Source organism: Stenella coeruleoalba, assembly GCF_951394435.1.
Source record: "Stenella coeruleoalba genome assembly, chromosome: 14".
NCBI lineage: Eukaryota > Metazoa > Chordata > Mammalia > Artiodactyla > Delphinidae > Stenella > Stenella coeruleoalba.
Window position 1 is genome coordinate 73,658,283 of NC_137160.1, and position 19,488 is coordinate 73,677,770.

Genomic DNA, 19,488 nt, shown 5'->3' on the forward strand with positions numbered 1-19,488 from the left:
CCAGATACCCAAATCTGAATACCAAAGTCTGTCTATCATTCATTCAAGTAAAAACGGTGTTCCATGAAAAACGTGACTAGTTCAACTCCTAATTCAAATGATGGTACAAGGGCTTTATCTCAAGACAACAACATACTTAGGTATGCAGCAGAAGTGCTTTATCGGTACTTTCCATTTCATCACATGGAATATTAAAAAGATGTGTACTCAAGCATTGGGATTTAATAAAAGTACTGCTTCATCAGGCACATTTTTAAATGAAATTAGCTTTCTTCTTCTTCTTCTTGTGAGCACATAGTAGTGAAGAATAACTCGCTTTGGTACCACTGTCATGAATCATGCTAAGGTATCAGTAGAGTTACTTACCCACTATTCCTTTTGCATTACCAATGCCAATGTCAACACAGTGAAAAACAAAAATAGTATTAGACAATTAGTATTATGTCTACTAACATGAAATTATGAAATAAAATATGAGATTATGAAATTAGTTTTACTCTTATTAATAAAATTAGAATTACTATCATTGCAATTATTATGAAAATAGTGCTTCCTTCCTTGACCCTCTGAAAGGCTCTTTGGGACCTCAGGAGTTGACGAACCACACTTCGAAAATTGCTGATTTAAAGCCATTCGAGACAGGTCAACCCTAAGCTAAGAAGAATGAACAAGTACCTCCCCACATGGAAATTAGTGGCAGGATTCAAAACTCATCAAAGCAGAGATATAAAAACCCTCGGACTTCTAAGAAGCTTATTATTTAGTTTATTCTGCTTCATACTATAATAATAGTGGCTAGAATATATTTAGCATTTAATTCCTTAAATCCTTTATGACATCTCATTTAATCCCCACAATGACCCTATACCTATGCTGGTATATAACACTAGTATATACTAGGACGTGATACTATGATGCTGTCTAACTCTAAAGTGTTTGCTCTTAGTTACTAAGCCTCACATTTTCATCATTTTTATATTCCTTTATAATATATTTGCTTCAGTGTTGCTTTTGGTACCTGGATATTTTGGTGAACTTAGGTATGACCCAACTTAACGTGCAATGGATGGATTTCCACATAAGTGCTGTCACATCACTAAGAGTAAAGCATGAAATGTTTTATTTTTTAGAAACCCTGATATTTCCAAATATGATAACACTCATCGAATTTCCTCAAACTGTTTATTTTTATTAGCATCCTGATCTGCAAAAACTGGAAAGTGTAAAAGACAAAACATATTACAGAAAATTTGTTTTTGAAAAGTTAAGTGTGGAAGAAACATGAGGAGCTGGCAAAACGTGATAAAGCAGTTCTACACTTGGTATTTTCATTCAGCAATTTTAAGTGTGTGTGCATTTTTTTAAGTTTTATATTTTACTTATGAACTAGTCGTGGGAACATAAAAGTCTCAAAAATTCCTAAAATGTTACCCAAAAGCTTTTTATATTTTTTGGAGATGAATTGACTCAACATTTTGCAAAGTGTGGTGTGTGTACCTCTACTGATTCTCAACTTGATTTTTAAGGGAAAAACATTAACTTCAGTGGCTGACGCTCAGTAGTGTCAGCCTTTAGCAGATACCCTGCCTTGCCTGGTGTAGGCGTGTGCTTTCTCTGCTACCTATCACGGTGCCCCAGCATGCCCTGCTGGGACTCCTTCCCAGCCCCTCCCATCTCTAGGTTCTCACCTTGGCAGCCCCTCCCACCTTTCCCTTCATCCTCTCAGGGTCCCCTCAACCCCACCCCACACTCCCTTTTCCCTTTTACTTTTAGGTTGTTATTAAGATAAAAAGATTTCATGTATGTACAGCACTTAAAATAGTGCCTGGCACATGGTAGGCACAGTGTGGGTTCTTGATAAATAAATACATAAAATAACTGAACACAGAGAATTCCCTGGCGTCCAGTGGTTAGGACTCCGAGCTTCCATTGCAGGGGCCCGGGTTTGATACCTGGTTGGGGAACTAAGATCCTACAAGCTGCGAGGACTGAAAAAAAAAAAAAGCACATGTTTCTCCCTCTGACACCATGATTTTTCATATCTTTTATGTCTGACTTCTTTTCCTTTATATGCCTGTTTCCTTTTTTTTTTTTAATTGAAGTATAGTTGATTTACAATGTTGTGTTAGTTTTCTGGTATACAGCAAAGTGATTCAGTTATATATGTATTCTTTTTCAGGTTCTTTTCCACTATAGGCTATTACAAGGTATTGAATATAGTTCCCCATTTCCTTTTTTTAAAAATAAATTTATTTTATTTACTTATTTTTGGCTGTGTTGGGTCTTCGTTGCTGTGTGCAGGTTTTCTCTAGTTGCGGCAAGCGGGGGCTACTCTTCGCTGCAGTGTGCGGGCTTCTCATTGTGCTGGCTTCTCTTGTTGTGGAGCACAGGCTCTAGGCATGCGGGCTCAGTAGTTCTGGCTTGCAGGCTCTAGAGCACAGGCTCAGTAGTTGTGGCGCATGGGCATAGCTGCTCCGCAGCATGTGGGATCTTCCCAGACCAGGGCTCGAACCCGTGTCCCCTGCATTGGCAGGCGTATTCTCAACCACTGTGCCACCAGGGAAGCCCCTCCATTTCCTTTTAAAATAAATTTATCAAGTTAAAAAATAGTCAACTCAATAAAAATAATAAATAATAATGTGTCATTGGGTAGAGCAAAATCATGACGGTGGTATGCAAATGACTAAAGTTGGCATATAGTGCAGTTACTGAGAGTGATGACCTGAGGCTCCTGGATTAGATCTGTGTTTAACCAGCTGTGTACATTTGAGAAAGGAATTCAGTGTGTTTGGGCTTTGGTTTCCTCATCCGTATGGTACAGGGTTGGGCTGGATGATCATCTCTGCATCCTCTAAACCAGTGGTTCTCAACTGGGGGTGATTTTGCCCCCTGGGGACATTGGGCAGTATCTGGAGACATTTTTGGTTTTCACAACTGGGGATGGGGGTCGCTATTGGCATCTAGTGGATAGAGGCCAGAGATGCTGCTAAACACTCTGCAATGCATAAGACAGCAGCACCCACCCCCAACAAGAATTATCTGTCCCTAAATGCCAGTAGCACCGAGGTTGAGAAATCCTGATCTAAAACAACAGGCTTCTACAATCTGACCATGGGATTTGTTGCCTGAGAAATATATAAATGGGTTATACACAAGAGAGGCTGTGATGTGAGCCCAAGGGTGCCTTTGGTTGCTCTTAAGAATTCGCATCTGGAAACCAGCTCATAATAGAGCCATACCACTTAGGCAAACAAACAAATAAACAACAACAACAACAAAACCCTTCTGTTTTGGGCTGAATCGCTCCCAACATTGACTAAATTGCTCCCTACATTCACTCTCTCTTCTAGTGATTTGGCAGTCTCCACTGCTCAAACTCATCAGAAAACAACTGCTTTATGCTCAAGAGTTGGGTATTTTCGGGTCTTCCAATGCCCAAATATAGAAAGATTTGTGATTTAATTTTCTGTGCTCACATTTTCCTACTTCTTTTCAATGATCTTGGCCCTAAACACACTACTGATGTGTTTTGTACATAGATCATTCATCTGAAGCTATTTTTAGACACTTCCTAGTTTGTTTGCTTTTTTTTTGCGGTACGCGGGCGTCTCACTGTTGTGGCCTCTCACGTTGTGGCGCATAGGCTCCGGACGCGCAGGCTCAGCAGCCATGGCTCACGGGCCCAGCCGCTCCGCGGCATGTGGGATCTTCCCGGACCGGGGCACGAACGCGTGTCCCCTGCATCGGCAGGCGGACTCTCAACAACTGCGCCACCAGGGAAGCCCCTAGACACTTCCTAGTTTTATTTCATTTCAAGAATTTGCCAAATATTTGTTATGTCTTATTCTTTCTGCATCACATTCTGATTTAATCTGTTGGCTGTTAAGTTAATTATACCTATTGATACTGCTCATGATAACACTGTTTCTTAAGTGAATTCCCCTCCCCCCCATTTTCTCTTTATTTTTCTTTGTCATTTTCAGAGTAAACTGATTGTAGAAGTAGTATATCATCCAGTTGCCAGGACAACTGAAAACTTTTGCTGGTGGATAGGCAAAATGCCTTTAATCTATTTTTCACAGTTTGTGTTATCACTGCTACTACTACCCTTCTTGCTCTTAGTAAAAAGCCTAGATGGGCTTCTTGGTGCCTTTCTGTGATAAAAGGAAACATCATTATCCGAAGAGTCAAGGTTTAATTGCCTGTTTTGCAGAATGTAGTTTTGTTTGTGTCTGAGGTGTATATGTAGGCAAGTTAAGTGTTCTGGGAAGACAGGTGGAATAATGCACCAGTTAATATTGGTAATTTAATTGATACTTGACAGTCACTGGGAGAAACAAGCTTTTATTGGGGATTAATTTTTTACGGTGAATTTTGAAATTCCCAAGTCATGAAGAAGTCCACTGGATTATATAGTTATCAAGGTAGTTGGCCAGTAAGTATTAATTAAGTAACCATCAGAAGTTGGTATGGGTTTGGTATTCACATTATAAAAGCCCTTTAGGATTTAGGAAAATACAAATCCCTATCCTCGAGAATGATTCCATCATTGCTTGTGTAAGAGAGTGTGGTCAAACTGGGCAATCACCAGTCTCCTATGGCTTCTCTATAGCTCACACCAGAGGAAATATAATATAGTGGTTAAGAACATGGTTGCTAGGGTAAGACCCAGTTTCCAACTGAGGCTCCCCCAGTTACTAGCTGAATAACCCTGGTTAAGTTAGTTAACCTCTCTGGCCACCAGGCATTGTGTAAGTAAACAATTTTGTTCACTAACGTCTTCTTAAGGCCTAGCACAGTGCTTAGGATAGAGTAGGAACTTGATACATTTTTATAATGAATGATGTATGTAAAGCACTTAGCACATTGCCTAGCACAGAGTCAGTGCTCACACAATAAGACGTTAAAAAAAGCCACCTTGGGAATTCCCTGGCGGTCCAGTGGTTAGAACTCCACACTTTCACAGCCAAGGGCACGGGTTTGATCCCTGGCTGGGGAACTAAGATCCCACAAACCGCTCAGTGCGGCCAAAAAAAGCCACCTTGATCTCAGAATGCCAGATGTGTTACATATTAACTTGGTCTGTATGGTTGATATTAACCTCTTCATTTATCCAGAACATTTATTGCATAGAAGCTGTTATGCAGGAGAAACAAGGATTTATATGTTATGATACTTGCCCTCAAAAAGTTTACAGTTTAATAATGGATAGAAAACGTGAATAGAAATAACTATAATAATAACCAGTATTGAATTATATTAAACAGTATATTAAATACCTTATAAACGATGCTTTGCATTTTTTGGAATTCAGAGAAGGGAGATATTATTAGATACAGTAGCATAAAGCTAAAAGTCTGTGTGCTTTCTATTATCACTATGAGCTGGCAATTCTAAACAATGTCAGTGGCAACACATCCTTACCTCCCCCCTTGGCATGCCACTGACAATATTTGACAAAACTGATCAAGGAACACTTCATGACTGTGGCCCTTAAAGGACATAGGGAATTATATGGGCAAAGATGGAAGGCAAGGCAAGTAGAGAGAACAGCTTCTCCAAAGACCCTGGGGCAGGAAGTTGTGTTTGGAGAACAGCCAAGGAAGAAGAATAAAGTTGTAAAGGTAAAGATAGGTTGGCATTGGCTCCCAGAAGAAGGAAAGATGCCATTTATTGAGTGCCAACTACGGGTAGCCAAAGGATTGGCTTACATTGTCTAGCTTAAAACTTACAATAATCTTTCCACTTGGGTATTATTACCCCCATTTTATGGATGTGGAAACAGGTTCTGAGAGGGTCAGGGTCTTGCCCAAAATCCTGCAACTAGTGAAGGGCAGAGCTGGTATTAGAACAGAGATCAGATTGCTTATAAAACCTGTGGTCTTTCCACCTATGTAGCTTTGAATGCTGAGCTGAAGACAATGGGGGCCATTGGAGATTTTAAAATCGTGAAGTGATCTGAATACAGCTGTAGTTCAGGGAGGAGAATCATCGGGCACTGGTGTTGAGGATGAGCTCACAGTGGGAGTTGGGAATCGGGGAGGCCAGTTATGACACTGCTGGAAGGGTCTAGATGAAAGGGATGATGGAAATGGGGAAAAGATGTCAGAGAGGCTGAAAAGAAAGAATTGCTAGGATTTGGAGACTCACTGGAGATTAGGGAGTGGAAATGAGGAAAAAGAAGGATGCAGAGATGCCTCTGAGGTTCTAACCTGGGAAACAGAATGATGGTGCTATTGCCAGAAACAAGAAAGCCAGAAAAAAGAGGGAGAATCACACAATCATGCCCTTGGATCTGGCTATGGTTGAGGACATTTGGCCTGCCCAGGGAAATAAGACAAGCATATAATCAGTATAAACATAGCAATTCTAAGAGTGAGTTGTTGATGAGATGTTGGTCAGGAATTATATCAATGGGCTTGAAAATGAAAAGAGTTTCCTCATCTGGAAGAAACCTCCTTAAAGGAAGCTACACTGGATGGAAGAGAAGGGCTAGAATACTTGACAGGAGGAGAAAGGTTATTCTCTGTAGTTGGAAAAGCATTAGTCAAGGCCTGGCGATAGGAAACAGCTCACAATGGCTCCATACCTGCGGGAATGGAAGCGCCTCTCTTTTACTGGGCCAGGGTGACTACAGGTGGAGTGACCGTTTCCCCCATCTTCCTCAGTTCCCATCTGTAAGCAAAGAGCATTGGACTTCTCTTCCTGACAGCTCACTCCACCCATCCACCCCCAATCTAATAAAGGAAAGGATTAGGGAGAGAAGCAGGCCTCCTTGATGGGTTTGGAAAATAACTGCATAGAAAAAAGCTGGATGCATGTTCTATTATACATTTGCAATTACAAAAATCAAGAATTTGCAAAGGCTTATATTCAAGAAGGCAAATGAAATCACCCAATTAAAAGAAAAGAAGATGGCAAGGACTCAAAAACTGGTTACAGAATGTAATTTAATTGAAGAAAAACCAAGTATGGCAAAGGTATAATCTGCATTTCCCCTGGGTCTCAATTGAGTGATTCAGCTTTTTTTAGTAAGTGGGTCAGAAAACTGTTAATCCTATAATGATTTTGTTCAACTGCATTCAGCTGGTACATTTGTTTCTTGCAGATTTTAAAAAGCAAGTATGTTAAGACTGTCAAAGTTGTTGTTAACCCAATATCACATTGCTTTGTTTATCACCCATGAATAATGTATTTATTTTCTTGATTGAAGTCTGTCCTTTTAATTGACAAGTAGTGACAATATTGTTTGTGGTTTTACTTTGAAATTTTGTGTTTTGTGTTGCATAGCTCTATGGTATAGCTGATACAGTGATACCATATAATAGGGAGTCTCAAACAGAAATTTAACAGGCCAAGCCATTGCACTACATGAGGACAAATATAGGAGCTGATATATTGGTTTTGTGGAGGCAAAGCTCAGGTTTAAAAACATAAGCCATGAGTCACCATGGAAGAGCTATTTTTTTTCAGTCAGTCCCTGGACATAGTAATCTTAATTAACATGAGTCCTATTCTAAAATGTGGACCTGCTCTTGATGTGCTGGCAAATCAAAGATTTCAAAGCCTTTTAGACAATAGACCAGGGCCAGGTCATAGATGTCTCTGAAGCTCAGTTTTCTTATCTGAAAATGGAGTTTAAAAATAGTGCTTACCTTAGGGCTTCCACGGTGGCACAGTGGTTAAGAATCTACCTGCCAATGCAGGGGACACAGGTTCGAGCCCTGGTCCAGGAAGATCCCACATGCCATGGAGCAATTAAGCCCACACGCCACAACTACTGAGCCTGCGCTCTAGAGCCCACGAGCCACAACTACTGAGCCTGCGTGCCACAACTACTGAGCCTGCGCTCTGGAGCCTGCAAGCCACAGCTACCGAGCCCACGTGTCACAACTACTGAAGCCCATGCACCTAGAGCCCGGGCTTCACAACACAAGAAGCCACCACAATGAGAAGCCCTCACAAAGCAATGAAGAGTAGCCCCTGCTTGCCACAACTAGAGAAAGCCTGCGTGCAGCAACGAAGATCCAACGCAGACAAAAATAAATAAATTAAATAAATAAATTAAAAAAAAAACCCTCATATTAAAAAAAAAAAGTGCTTACCCAGGGGCTTCCCTGGTGGTGCAGTGGTTGAGAGTCCGCCTGCCGATGCAGGGGACACGGGTTCGTGCCCCGGTCTGGGAAGATCCCACATGCCACGGAGCGGCTGGGCCCGGAGCCTGTGCTCCGCAACGGGAAAGGCCGCAACAGTGAGAGGTCCACGTACCGCAAAAAAAAAAAAAGAAAAGTTTTTTTAATTAAAAATAAAAATAAAAAAGATAACCAACAAGGACCTACTGTATAGCACAGGGAATTCTGCTCAATGTTATGTAGCAACCTGGATGGGAAGGGAGTCTGGGGGAGAATGGATACACATATATGTATGGCTGAGTCACTTTGCTGTGCACCTGAAACTATCACATTGTTAACAGGCTGTACTCCAATATAAAATAAAAAGTTAAAAAAAAATAGTGCTTACCTTATGGAGTTGTTGTGATGATTAAATAAATAAATACATGTAAAGCGTTGAGAACAGTGCCTCGCACATAATAAACACTATATAAATGTTGATCTTGTTATTGATGGGAAATTCTCCAAGGCATTATTACCGTATGAACTTTGTTGGTAGACAAAGTCTGACCTCACGGAACACATTTGCTTCTTTTCTGTTGGAATCTGCATAACTCTTATTCTCAAAGCACAAAGTTGCGAGGGATTTACCTTGCTTGTCTATTCTTACCTCTTCATTTAGTGCCCCTCCCTCTGCTTCCAGGCACCCCACACCCTCAGGATTTTGTGCTCTGGCAAGACAAAGCCAGCACCCCACAGGCAGTAAGTACCCCAAGCTCTGGCCTTCAGATAACCCAGCTTGCAAGTTCCTAAGAACTGGTCACTGTAGCCAGTATGAGAAATTGACTGATGCCAATGAAGTCATGACTGATAATGACAATGGATTACACACAGGTATGTTTTAACCTTCCTGGCAATTTATTGCCAACATCCAAAGGAATGCTCTCAAATTGTAGAATTTAATTGACTGAGATTGGCCAATAGGGAAAAAACCCTATTTTTTTGGTGCCACCTCTCAAGTCTATAGTTTTCTCTACTGTCCCTTGGAAGAATTCTGGGCCATTACAGAAAGAGAACTTTTGCTCTTGTTGTGAATTCAAGGGGTTTTATGAGATTTGTAGGACTTTGGGTGAGACTAGAGAAATTCTTGGGCTAAATTAGGGGTTTCCAGGTGTGGGCAAGCTGCTGAATAGTAAGTATAAGGTAGTTCCGGGGCAGGTGCAAAAGAGTAACAATGAAATGGAGCTGGTCTGAGCCTAGGACAGACATTGTTTCTTTTGGAGCAAACTAGGCTTGGTCCAGGGGACCTAAAGCAAAGAGGTGGACTGGCCACCATTCACTTTGCTTCTTTCTAATTCTGAGTCAGTATATGTTGCCAAAACTAGCAGATGGTTCAGAGAATCAAAAATATGGTTAAACAATTGGTAAATAGAACTTACAAAGAAAATGTGAATGAAGAGAATTATTTAACCAGAGACAGGTAATAACATACCCTGTGTTATTTTACTGAAGGTTGGTTGTCTCAGTTCTCCTGGAAAACAGAACCAATAGGAGATATCTATCTATCTACCTATCTATCTATATCTATATCTATCTATATCTATATCTATCTATATCTATATCTATCTGTCTATATATATATATATGTAGAGAGAGAGAGAGAGAGATTTATGATAGAAATTAGCTCACATGATTATGGAGGCTGAGAAGTCCCACCATCTGCCCATATGTCTTCTGGAGAAGCAGGAAAGCTGGTGGTGCGATTGAGTCCAAGGCCAAAAGCTCAAGAACTGGGGGGCTGCTGTTGTAAGTCTAATTCCTAGTTCAAAGGCCTGAGAACTGGAAGAGAAACTGTCCAACAGCAGAAGATGAAAGTCCCAGCTCAAGCAAAAAAAAAAGCATATAGAGCTTTGCTCTGTTTTTTTGTTTTGTTCAGGCCCTCAACTGATTGGAGAGGGTGAACTTCTTTGTCAGTCTACCGATTCAAATGCTAATCTCTTCCAGAAACAGACGCACCCAGAAATAATGTTTCACCAGCTATCTGGGCATCTCAGCCCAGTCAAGTTGACTGCTAAAATTAACCATCACAGTGGTGATCAATTGTTCGCTAATTGCACTGAGGGTTTTAATTAAACATCAAAGAAAACTTTCAGAAAATGCTGGTTGCCTGACTCTGGGATCATTTACTGAGTTTACAGACTCGCTGGACACCTTTAAAAAACTGGGGAGGTGGGCTAGGATGGCTTGGATGTGGCCATGGTAAACATCTAAATATGAATGAATGATACACAAATGCCTTATCTCTATTATAATTAACCATGAAAACAGAAGTTAGTGTGTATTGACCTAAGCTCACCCACTATATTGGTCATATATGTCAGCATGTAGTGACAATATTTCCAGAAAGTTCTTGCCCTTAATTTAACACTTAGGTCATTATGGTAACTAGCCTTTGCAATGTCTGCAAACAGATCAGGATGGTTTGTGTCAGCTGTGCAAAGTTTTGACAATGAAAAGTGAAGGATACAATTTTTATCAAAGACAGCTGCGACTTCCATGATAAACATTTCTTTTCATACAAATCGACTTTGACTTTAAAGCTAAGATTAAATCTTCAGGACATAAGTTGGGTTACGGAAGCTCATTAGATTCTTGTGTAATAGATATTGTGAATTAGGTATTACCACAAACTGTTACTCTTAAGAAATGAATTCATGACCATTTCCTAGGGATGGGAAAGCTTTCTATGTCAAAGCCACCTTGAGAAGAGTGAAAAGTCCATTGTTCACACAGGTTTGGGCCACTTACCTCATTTACCTTCCACTCGTTTTTCCCTTGAAGTTTTGAGTAAGTGGGACTCCCTTTTGGGAGGGTGCAAATATAGGAGAGAGAGGAAGAGGCCAGAGGAGAAAGAGTGGAAAAATTAAGCGAAGAAACTGTTTGATCAGGGTGTCAGATCAGAGCCAGCTGTCTCAGTCAGCTAGCAAGGGAAAGGGGGTTTTAGATTTGTCCATGTTTTGGCCAGTTAAAGGGGGCACTATGGAGAAAGTCAGAGATGTGCTGGGGATTTTTGTTTTGTTTTGTTTTTTGCCAATTTCCTTTTCTCCTTGAAATGAACACCAGGGAAGTCATTTAAGGTATAGAATCATTGTACAAGACTGAGAAAATATACAGTATCACATGCAATTGCTCTCATAAAAATGGGAATGTCCCAAGAGGATAAATTTACCAACTTTAGTTATGCTGCAGCTCACTAAAAATTGAACCCTAACAACGTAACTTTTAGGGTTTATTCTTTTCAGAACACATTCTTGGGGGTGTGAAGCATAGTCATCTGGTATTATTTCAAATGATGATTAAAAGTGAGTCTTTTGTGGTAAGGAGTTCTGTTATTTTTATTTACTTAGTTACTTATTTATCTATTTATTTATTTATTTTAAGCCTCCTTGCCAACCACTGTGGTATAGTTCTGCTTATTTTAGGAAGCATGCATACAATTTGCCATTATTGTATTCAGTATCAATTATCCACTTGCTCTGTGTGGGTGAGTTGCAGAGTTGAGAATTTCCTTAAGAAAATGAGTTCTGATTTTTAAGTTTACTTTGATCACTTTCTTATTTCAGCTGGCTACCTGGGGTGAAGAAAAGCTCAAAAGACATCTGATGCTGCTTTTAACTTTTGGCTTGAGTCATACAGATTGGATTTAACTTTAATGAAAACAGAGGAAATAAACTCTGAATGTATGTGTTTGTCCAAATAAATAGGTCTTGGACAAGAAGCCTGAGTTGTTTTTAAAAATTCATAAAGAATGCACTTTTCATTTTGCTGTTTGAAATCTCAGGTATTGCTTAGCCTAAAACAATCAGGCCAACAAAATGATGTACTATTAGATTCTTGGCAAAAATTTTTTTAACTCCACCCAACCTCCCCTCCCAGGGTCTACCTCTCCCTTGTCAGCCCCTGCTTTCCCCTCATCAACACAAAGACACCCTCATCAGCTTCAGCATGGTAATGAGCTGGGCCCCTGCCTGCCTTATTTTCTTTCATCATAGAGACTGTTTCTCAAAGTCCTGTTTGTGATTAACTAACCTTGGTGGTTACGATAACAAAAGGTGAAACAGTTCAAGCAGCATGTGGGAAATTTCCTTTACAGATGGTTTCTTTCCCTTTGGTGGAAAAAACAGAAACTATTGGATGGCATATATTGGCTCATAATTAATCATAAGCCAGGTTTGATATCCATCGAGCTGACTCTCCCAGAGTGTTCTGATTTATAGGATTGCCTCCTTAACAAGAAGGTAGGTGGTTCATCCTCACCTCTGTCTGGGTCTAGAAGGAGTTAAGCCGATGAAAGATTAAAAACGTCTTGGACAAAAACATATTAGATCTGGCTTTTTATCCAGAAGAATTTAAAGCAGGGTCTTGAAGAGATATCTGTATATCCTGTCCACAGCAGCATTGTTCACAATAGCCAAAAAGTGGAAGCAACCCAAGTATCTACTGACGGATGAATGGATAAACCAAAGGTGGTAGAAACACCCAATGGAGTATTATTCCTCACCAAGGAAGGAAATTCTGATATGTGCTTCAACATGGTTGAATCTTGAGGACATTATGCTAAGTGAAATAGGACAGTCTCAAAAAGACACTTACATAAGGTACCTAAAATGGTCACATTTCTAGAGACAGAAAGCCAGATGGTGGTTGCCAGGGTCTGGGGAGAAGGAAGAATGAGGAGCTATTTAATGGCTGGCTATTGAGCTTGCCTTGCAAGATGAAAACGTTCCAGGGGTTGGTTGCACAATGCCGTGAATGTACTTAACAATACTGAACTGTGCACTTAAAAATGGTTAAGATGGTAAATCTTCTGTTACGTGTATTTTACGACAATAACAATACCTGGAAAGAGGAGTCAGTGAGAAACACTGACTGGTGCCAAGTTTGAGACCGCGACAGGGAGAGGCAAGTGTTGGGTCCTGGACACAGATGGGGCTGTTGTGGTTGGCACCAGCCGTCCCCCTTCGGGACTGAAGGGCACTTGTCACAGCTGACACACCCCCGTTACCAGCCCTCAGCTGTCAGCCTTGTGTGAGAATCGCCCTCGGCAGAAGAAAGCCATCCTACCCAGTGTCACAGCCACTTCCCCAGGGCAGCTCGCATCCAATGAGAAGTCAAGGCAGGGGCAGAAAAGGCCCAGTCCTCTTGGCCCCAGATGGGGACAGCTCTGAAGGGTAAGCCCAGCTTCAGAGCTCCCTGAGGGGTCAGCTGGAATCTCGCTGTGACTATGTCACAACTTCTCTCTCTGTCCCATCTTGCTTCCTTCACTTGCCCCACAGGTGTCGTGCTGAGAGCCTTCTCTAATAAACTTCCTGCCTGCTAAGCTCAGCGATAAGGGTCTGAGTCACATCACCAGCTAAGACACCAAAGCCAGCAGCGGTGGTAGCTGAGACGAAGGTGAATCCAGACCGGGTAGTGGAGGAGGAAGAGAATGGGGACCAACTGCAGCAGCAGGGGCCGCGGCTCAGCCCACTAATTCCCGCTTCCAAGTTCTCCCTCAAGAAGAGAGACCCACGGGGCCATGGAGGAGCCGGTCCATGGAGGAGAGTACATGGAGGCGGGGTCCAAGCAGAGCAAGAGGTGGACTCTGGTAGGCACAGAGATGTCCCATTCAGATAGATCCCTCTTCAAGGAAGGGCTTGCTGCCCAGCTGTGAGGAATGCGGTCAGCAGATGGCCTCCAGCTGTCAGCTTCTTCAGGGTCAGCCTCACCTGAGATCATGTCCTTCCCAGGGCAGCCTGCATCAGGGCTAAAAGGATGAGGACATATAAAGGAATGGCTGTTTTGTCCTATGAGTTTCCTGCTGGGTTGACCCAATGTTTGTGTCCCCGTAAAACCTGTCTGTTGAAACCTAATCCCCAAGGTGATAGTATTTGGAGGTAGGACGTTTGGGGGTGATTAGTGCCCTTAACAAAAGAGACCCCAGAGAACTCCCGTTCTGCCATGTGAGGCTATAGCAAGAAAACAGCTGTGTGACCTAGGGCTCTCCTCAGACACAGAATCTGCCAGCACCTTGATCTTGGACTTGCTAGCCTCCAGAATGGTGAGAAAAATGCCTGCTGTTTATAAGCCACCCAGTCTATGGTATTGTGTTTTAGCAGCCCAAGCGGCCTAAGCCATGGGTTGACCAAGGCTCTGTCAAGCTTGCATTTGCACTTTGCCTTCTGCCTCTTCCCAACCTTTAAATGTCCTGCACCCCTCAAAAACTCCACCTTGGTGTTTGCTTCCATATAATCCAACACAACATAAGCACCGATACTTTTAGCAGGTATTTTTAACTTATTTCATTGTCTACCACATTGTAGGTCCTCACTAAATGTTTGTTGAATAAATAAACAATATTTATTACTATGTAAAAAGCATTATTATGCTGGTTATACAAAAAAGAATAAGAAATTCTGTCTTCATTGGGGCTTGTTGTTCAATGCCCTCCTAGCTTGCACAATGGGCCCATGAACAAAGTGACTGGGGTGGCAGAGGTGGAGACGGTGCCTTTCTCACAATTATACCCAATGATCCACTTGCTGATTCTGTGCTTCTCATCCCTGTAAACTTGGGCTCTCTACGGTAAGCGCTTCTAATTTTTGGAGGAGCATTTAGGCTGGGGGACACAGGGAGGGTTCCACTGAATTGCACACTGTGACAACACTTAGTCACTTTGGGCTCCTCGTGTCACTGAACCAACAGACAGAGAAGGGAGTTACTGCACTACCTGGGTTAATCGGTTCTGATTGCCGGGGGAATTACTAGGGCTGCTGCTATAGTTGGCCCTTGAACAACATGAGTTTGAACTGCAAGGATCCACTCATACTCGGATATTTTTCAATAGTAAATCCTATAGTACTACTTGATCTGGTCTATGGTTGGTTGAATCCATGGTTGCTGAGGGACCATGGATGCAGACAGCCAACTATAAATTGTATGTGGATTCACCCCCTCGTAGTTCAAGGTTCAACTGTATTTAACAGGGGCAGGATAGAGAATGTCTGGAACCCAGAGGGTTCACTAGTGTTATCACTTGATACTTCTATGCTTGGGATGACTGTTAGTGGGCAGTTACAATAACTGCGACCCGACAAGGGCACCTAATCATTCGCACCCCTTCGGGATGAACGTCTGGGTATTCCATCAGGCAAGTCACCTTGACCAACAAAAATACTAGCTGAAGATGAGGGAAATCCAGGTGGGTAGTGGAGGAGGGAGATGATAAATGAATTATGGCCCTAGGACTTGCTATAGCAGTAGAGACTGTGTATTAGTTTCCTATTGCTGCTGTAACAAATTACCACAAACTTTGTGGCTTGGAAAAATATAAATTTATTTTCTTACAGTTGTTTAAGTCAAAAGTCTAAGATGGGTTTCACTGAGCTAAAATCAAGTGTCATCAGGGCTGTCTTCCTTTCTGAGGCTCTAGGAGAAAATCTGTTTCCTTGCCTTTTCCAACTTTGAGAGGCTGCCCACATTCCTTGGCTAGTGGCCCCCTTTCTCCACTGCAAAGCCAGTAACGTAGCATTACTCAGATCCTTCTTATGTTGTCCTGTTTCTCTTTAACCACAGCTGGGGAAAACTCTCTTATTTTAAGGATTCATGTGATTAGATTGGGCCCACCTCGATAATCCAGGCTACAGTCCCCTTACCCAAGTCCTTAACTTTATCGTATATGCATTTTGCCATGTAAGATAACATATTGACAGGTTCCAGGGATTAGGATATGGATATCTTTTGGGGATGGGGCATTATTCTTTCTACCACAGACTGTAACTTGTGTCACTAATCCTCTTGTCTCAGCCTTCCTGGAGTTTGTGACAGCCACCTTCCTGAGACAAACTCTGTAACTGACTGAACTCGTTTCTCTCCTCTTTGGGAAAGAGTAAGGGCAATGTGGTTCTTACAGACACAGTGGTGGCCCAATATTATCCTATGGAAGGGCATGAATGGACCTGAGTCATGCAGGGGAATTGCACTTTATAAACCTTTCCAGATTTCTCGACTACCATCTTCTTTCTTCTTTCCTGATCAGCTTCCTACCCACACTGAGTTATCCTTCTACTTCTGGGCTTGATGCAATGCCATGCATGGGAATTTTCCAGCCTGGGTGGCTGCAAGGTGCCAGGTTACACAACCAGGAAGTGTAGGGAAGTTAGTTTCCCAAGCAATGAGTCTTGACCACTGGGAAGTGGGAAATGGGAGAGAGCTGAGGAGATACATTCCCTCTCCTTCCTCCCCTTCACAGATCCCTCTTAGCTGTGGTTTCTTCTGTGGCCCCTCTGGAAAAATCCGTCTGCCAAGCAAACAAGCATCAGCTTCCTGCTGTGAATAATTGGGATCAGTGGCCAGTATGGAAATGCATCACGTTGCTTTGCATCTTTTCTCACCTCTTTTCTCTTTTTTTCCCACATCCTCACTTCCATAGGATTTTACCTCCTAAATAAAGTGTCAGCACATTAAGCTTTGTCTCAGTCTCTGTTTTCTAGATGAACCAGGCTAAGTAAGTAGAACCAAGGAAAGGAAACTTTGTTTACGATTGGGGAAGGTCCATAGTGTCAGGCCTCTGGGTGCTTATCAAGAAGGTTGTAAGATTGTAGAAAAAACTGAAAAGGAAGGCCCTAAAGGCGTGTTTCCCTGACTTAACACTTCTGTTGAGGCAAGCCTCTACAATTGGAGATAAAAAAGGGAATGTGGCCTATTCAAATGTCACAGTGACACAGAGAATGTCAAGACAGAAGGAATTCAGAACTTAAGGGGAGAAATTCCATAAAGCCTTCTTTCCTATAAGCTACAGTCTAGTTTTTCATCCATCCACCCATCCATCCATCCATCCATCCATCCATCCTCTACTGAGCACCTCCTTTGCATCGGGTACCACACTAGGTGCTAGGAAATAGCAGTGGAGGGAGATAATGATTCTGGTCCTCATGGAGCCCACATTTTGCAGGGAAGACAGAAAGGACACATATAAATGAAAAGTGCAGGATTAAAGGGGAGAATTTTTTTAGGAGCTTTTGGTGTCAAGAACCAGATGGTCTCCTATTACTACAAGCATATGAATGGAAATGAGCAAGGCAGAAATCTCAAAAGGCTGCCAGGTCTCATGGGAATCCAGATAAAAGCATACAATTCAGCTTCCCTGCATGTGTGGAAACTGGATCTTGTTGGGTTTCTGAATGACTAGATTGTAGGCAGGAACTGTAAGGCCCTTCAGATCCAGTGCAGTGATCCCAGCTCTATTATTTCCATGAATAAGCTACTATAACAAACAGACCCCAAAATACAGGGATTAATCAAGTTAGACATTTCCTCCTTTCTCACATTCTTGCCCATAGGTAGGAGTTGGTCCAAGACGATGAGGCAGCTCTGCTCCTGGAAGCTGAATGGGGACCCAGGTTCCTTCTGTGTTGTTGCTCTGCCATACCGGGGTGGGTACTGTCTGTATCTACACAGTCCAATCTGGCTCTCCAGCACTGCATCATCATTTGATCCTGTGAGAAGGGGGGAAATGGAGGAATTGAGTGGGCAAGTTGCTGAAGTGACACACTTCACTTCCACTTGTTCTACTGACAAGAACTAGTCACATGACCACTCCTACTGCCAGGGAGGCATGGAAACAGTCTCTAGCTGGGCTGAAACTCCTATTACTAAAAGGAAGAAAGGGAGAATAGGTACTGGATAAGATGGCCAGAATTAGCACATAATAATCCCAGTTAACATTGAATTTCAGATAAACAACAATTTTTAGTATAAGTATGTCCCATTTAGACATATTCATTGTTTATCTGAAAATTATTTGTCAGGTATCCTCAATTCAAAGCTAACCGTGTGTTCTATATTTTCTGTGTCAACACTAATAATGGGGCACAAAGAGCATTGTCACTTTTGTCACTGATATTGTCTTTTTGCATTGGTTACAAGTGAGCCATTAAGGCACCCAGGTTCAAGGGGAGGGATTAGAACACCTCTTGATGAGGAGGGAGTGACAAGGTCACACTGCAGAAGAGTGTGTGGGATGGAAGTTATGATTGTGGCCATCTTCGGAAAACACAGTTCGCCTTACATGTTTTATCTCATTTGAGCAAATCAAATGTCACCCCTCTTAAACACTAGTTTCATCTCTCTCTTGCACCAAGTCTGTTTAAGGGCACCTGACCCACCCTGGGCTCTCTCCCAGGAATCTGAAATTGGAAATAGAAAGGAAGGAAATGGGAGGAGACCTGGAACAAAGTGTGTGCTCTTTAATGGCAGTGCTCTGGAGAAAAAGTTCATTAGTTGCTATTGAATTCTCAAAACTCACCCTTGGTTTCTTCCTTTTATAAATTTTAATTGTTCAACTCTTCCTTTGATGCCACAAAATACCTCTAGCATCCTTTCATTAACTTCTTCTTCTCTCATTCGGTTTTTTTTTTTTTTTTTTTTTGGTTTACACTAACTATAGGACACTTCTGTTAATTGCAATCAAAATTTTGCAAGCAAGACATTGCACACAGCCAAATTTAACCTTGAAAGAGGTATAAAAGACGGACACTCTTTGGGGAATATTTGTCATTTCTCCTGAGGCATCTATAAAAGACATCACTTTTGTCAGCAACAGGACTGAATATGCCACCATGGTTTATATTTTATTGTTGTTGTCATTGCTGTTTAAAGAAACTATCCACCGTCTGTGTTATCAATAAATAAGAGGTATAGATTTATGGTGACAGCTATCACTCCAGTATTAGAAAGGTAGAATTTGAATACATTTCCACTATTAGACTGGCCAAGAAAAAACTGACCAGTGGAAACTTTATTTACTTTTCTCTCCAATCTAATAAAGAGGGGGGAAAAAAAGGCAGTGGGGAGCAAGAAAAACAGAGAGAGGATAAACAGTCCAGGCAGCCTACAAACTGAAGAATCATATTGGGATATAGAAGCATCAGAAATGAGAAAATGCTAAGGAGATACTTCCAGGTAAAGGGTCCTGATATTCAGGCTTAGCTGGGAGGTTTAAAAGATAAACTAATAGGAGAAGTTTTGATAAGAAAGTCTTAGAGGAACACTTCTTGATACCTGAGAGGTATGATTCAGTGCAATGAGAAAAACAAGAGGGGTTGTTGAGTGTTATCTCTGGGGGAGTTGAAAGAAAAGAGCAAATTACTTGTATTCATTTGGGATGGGCCATGTGAGCTCATCAGATCCTTCAGAGCCCTATGAATCATCCTTGGGGTTTCTTAAGGTTTTACGCTCCTAATCATTTAAGCTGCTCTTTTCATGTGTGTCGCGACCAGCACAGTGCCTGCTCTCTGTGATCTTCCTTCTCTGCTCCCCTCCAGCTCCCTGGAGGGGA

General features: G+C 41.8%; 1 long non-coding RNA gene across 2 annotated transcripts in view; it reads right to left on the reverse strand.

Moving 5' to 3' along the window:
• Positions 1–13,845: 13,845 nt before the first annotated feature.
• The window catches only part of LOC307197041, a 45,279-nt gene continuing 39,636 nt past the window's right edge, over positions 13,846–19,488 (reverse strand). The window contains exons 4-5 of one of the 2 annotated variants that reach the window (XR_013831308.1): positions 17,478–17,647; positions 13,846–13,917 (exon numbers count right to left, since the gene is read on the reverse strand). This is a non-coding gene — a long non-coding RNA (uncharacterized lncRNA). Of the gene's footprint in view, positions 13,918–17,142; positions 17,648–19,488 lie in introns of those variants that run through there. The other variant, XR_013831309.1, reaches the window with a different exon arrangement.